Source organism: Phyllostomus hastatus, unplaced genomic scaffold (assembly GCF_019186645.2).
Source record: "Phyllostomus hastatus isolate PE091 unplaced genomic scaffold, TTU_PhHast_1.1 phas_contig_198, whole genome shotgun sequence".
Lineage (NCBI taxonomy): Eukaryota > Metazoa > Chordata > Mammalia > Chiroptera > Phyllostomidae > Phyllostomus > Phyllostomus hastatus.
This window is the reverse complement of record NW_025333715.1, coordinates 4,592,997-4,597,180: the sequence shown is the minus strand read 5'-3', so window position 1 is coordinate 4,597,180 and position 4,184 is coordinate 4,592,997.

The window sequence follows — 4,184 nt, the reverse complement described above, 5'->3', positions numbered from 1 at the left end:
TTTTGTACTATAGACTGTCCTTCATTGTGAACGAAAGACGTGTCTGCCTCACATACAAATATCACTTGCTGTTGGCTATGAGCTTAGTTTTCTCTCCCACTTGGGACATCAATCATCACATGTGGACAAAACAAAGGGAGGGGAGAACATGATGCATAAGGACAGATGGACATACTTCAGGAGCGACAAGGCCCAAGCCAGATCCCGACTTCTCACCTGTTTTCCTTTGTGTCATATTAAGATCCAAAGATTTCAGAAGCAGTGAGAATATGACATTTCTAATACTGGTCCCATTTGCTTCACGAGTAAATAGCACCTCCTCACGTTGCATTTCTCTTAATGTGGCATTCAGGTATATGAAGGTACATATACCTTCATATGTTTCTATTGCCCCGAGAACTTGGGTTCCAGTGTAAGTGAAATCAGCTATGTTTCACAGGCGCCGTAGCAAGTTCACGAAGATGAGAGGTGCTCGTGTTAGAAGGGGAAGAGGAGGGGAGTGTCTTTCCCTTCGTGTTCTCCCCCGCCCATCCTTCTCCATCTTCCCTGTCCCTTTCCTGCTCTGCCTGCTGCTGCTGTTGAAACATTCCCTTGAGATCAGGAAGGAAAGCGTCTGGAAGGGTTTGTGTCCTCTAAGGGTGTTTGAGGTTCAGGGGTTTTAGGGCCTGTGTCTGTCAGGGCTAGAATGAGCATCTCATGAGGAGAGTGTAGGAGGGGTCAAATTACTCTTGTAAGAGATTTTCAGTTTTGAGTTCTTTGCCCTGAGGTTTATAAAGTTGTTCTTTTTTTTGGCCTGGGCTGGTGAGGCTCAGTGGATTGAGTGCTGGCCTGCAAACCAAGAGGTGGCCGGTTTGATTCCAGTCAAGGCCCATGCCTGGGTTGTGGGCCAGGTCCTCAGGCCGGGTGTGTGAGAGGCACCCAATCGATGTGTCTCTCCCACATCAGTGTTTCTCTACCTTTGTTTCTCCCTCTCCCCTCGCTCTAGAAAATAACATCTTTTTTAAAAAATTTTACTTATTTGTTTTTAGAGAGGGAAGGGAGGGAGATAGAGAGAAACTTCAATGTGCGGTTGCTGGGGGTCATGGCCTGCAACCCAGGCATGTGCCCTGACTGGGAATCAAACCTGCGACACTTTGGTTCACAGCCCACGCTCAATCCACTGAGCTACGCCAGCCAGGGCTGAAAATAAAATCTTTAAAAAAAATAATGAAGTTGTTTTTCACTTGTTTAGCTTTTGTTTTTGTTTGGGAAGGAAATGTATATTCTTGTTTGGATTTCTTATCTGGGGATAGGGAAGGTAATTCTCTAATTAGAAGAGATGCTGGGGGGCTGGGTAGAGTGGGGCAAAAGGGAAAAGTTGGGAAAACTAATAGCATAAAATATAAATTTTAATTTATTCAATTACAGTCGTCTGCAGCATGAAACATTTTTTAAAATATATTTTATTGATTATGTTAGGACAGATGTCCCATTTCCCCCCTTTATTCCCCTCTGCCATGTACACCCTCTTCCACCCACATCCCCCACCTTTAGTTCATGTCCATGGGTTGTACATACAGGTTCTTTGGCTTCTACATTTCCTACACTATTCTTACCCTCCCCCTGTCTATTTTCTACCTACCATCCATGCTACTTATTCTCTGCTCACCCTGTCTGCTCCTCCCACTCCCCTGTTGATAACCCTCCGTGTGATCTCCATTTCTGTGGGTCTGTTCCTGTTCTAGTTGTCTGCTTAGTTTGCTTTTGTTTCTGTTTTAGGTTTGGTTGTTAATAACTGAGAGTTTGCTGTCATTTTACTGTTCATATTTTTTAATCTTGTTCTTAGATAAGTCCCTTTAACATTTCATAAAATAAGGGCTTGGTGATGATGAACTCCTTTAACTTGACCTTATTTGAGAAGCCCTTTATCTGCCCTTCCATTCTAAATGAAAGCTTTGCTGGATAGAGCAATCTTGGATGGAGGTTCTTGCCTTTCATGACTTGGAATACTTCTTTCCAGCCCCTTCTTGCCTGTAAGGTTTCTTTTGAGAAATCAGCTGACAGTCTTATAGAACTCCTTTGTAGGTAACTTTGTCTTCTTTTCTCTTGCTGCTTTTAAGATTCTCTCCTTATCTTTAATCTTGGGTAATGTAATTATGATGTGCCTTGGTGTGTTCCTCCTTGGGTCCAACTTCTTTGGGACTCTTGAGCTTCCTGGACTTCCTGGAAGTCTATTTCCTTTCCCAGATTGGGAAAGTTTTCCTTCATTATTTGTTCAAATAAGTTTTCAATTTGTTGTTCTTCCTCTTTTCCTTCTGGTACCCCTATAATTCGGGTGTTGGAATGTTTAAAGTTGTCCTGGAGGTTCCTAAGCCTCTCCTCATTTTTTTGAATTCTTGGTTTCTTCACTCTTTTCTGGTTGAATGTTTCTTTCTTCCTTCTAAAGCACACCATTGATTTGAGTCCCAGTTTCCTTCCCATCACTATTGGTTCCCTATACATTTTCCTTTATTTCACTTAGCATAGCTTTCATTTTTTCATCTAGTTTGCGACCAAATTCAACCAGTCCTGTGAGCATCCTGATTACCAGTGTTTTGTGTTAACTGTTCATCTAATAGGTTGGCTATCTCTTCGTCACTTAGTTGTATTTTTTCTGGAGCTTTGATCTGTTCTTTCATTTGGGTAATTTTTAAAAAAATATTTTATTTATTTTTAGACAGAGAGGAAGGGAAGAGAAAGAGGGAGAGATACATCAATGTGTGGTTGCCACTTGGGCGCCCCCTACTGGGGGCCGTGGCCTGCAACCCAGGCATGTGCCCTGACTGGGAATCGAACCAGCAACCCTTTGGTTCACAGGCTGGTGCTCAATCCACTGAGCCACACCAGCCAGGGCTGGGCCATTTTTTTTTTCCTCAGCACACCTGTTACATAGTAAGGGGTGGAGCCTTAAGTGTTCACCAGGGCGGGGTAACCCACGTTGCTGCTTTGTGATGCTGAATGCGGGGCGGGGACCAAGAGGGAACAATGACGCTTGCTCCACTTTTTGCCGGGTTTCAGTCACTTCCCCTGCTTCCCCCAAGCAAACTGGGCCTTTCTGGTGCTGATTCCCGGGTGGGTGGGCTTGTGTACGTTCTAGGACCCAGTGGGTCTTCCCAGTGCACTCTCCTGTGAGGCTGGGCGTCTTTCCTGCTGCCGCCTCAACCCCCACAGGTGTTTTCAATGTGTGGTTTGAGGCTTTATTTCCCTGCTCGGAAACCCTAGGTTGTGCGGTCTGTCTTCCTCCCAAGTTGTTCCTCTGGTTTGTCCGCACGTGAATGTGGGACCGCCCGCTCCACCAGCTGCCACCTTGCCGGCCAGCTGCAGCCTTGCCTGCCTCAGTCCACAATCCACCGCCTTGCCGTGAGTCCTCTCCACCCGGCTGCCCATCTCTGCCCCTCCTCCTGGTCTGGATGAATGTGTCCTCTTGAACTCCTTTGTTGTAGGACTTCCATACAGTTTGATTTTGTCAGTTCTGGTTGATTGTTTTTAAATTGTTGTCCTTTTGGTTGTGCGAGGCACAGTGTGTCTAACTACACCTCCATCTTGGCCAGAAGTCCCTGTCTGCAGCATATTTTTGAAAAAGATAGTTTTTTATTATCAATCCAATAAAAAATGGAAAATATTTTTAAATTAAAAAAATGATTTGATATACAGCAGGATAATGCAAAACCATTTGACAGGGTAGCGCTCATTCGTTGAGAAATGAGACCATCCCTCCTAAATGGACACGTTTGGAAACCGGGTTCTACTCGGGGCTCCCACCGAGATAGGTTAGAATCAGGCGAGGCACCGTGGGAAGGTGAGAAGGAGCCCCCGCAGTGGGCCTTTATTCTCACCCTGGGTTTCCTGGCTGGGCAGGGGGTAGGGTGGGGGGTGGGGGCCCAGGCCGAGTGCTGGATGTCTGTGCACGCCCAAGGGACCTCGTGCAAGGCTCCGCCCCTCTCCTCTGTTCTGTTTACGAAACAGAGCGAATGAGAGCTCGAGGGTCCGACAACGAACACCTGCCCGTCATGTAAATGCTAGCAGGAAATGACCGCAGGAGTCCGTGCCACGCGGCACCAGTGTGAGCTGCGCCTCTGCCACGAGGCTTGCCCTCTCCGCTGCTGAGCTGCCCGCGGGGGAAACGCCAGGTCCAGACGTAGTTTGGTTCAGCTGTTGTAAGCTCG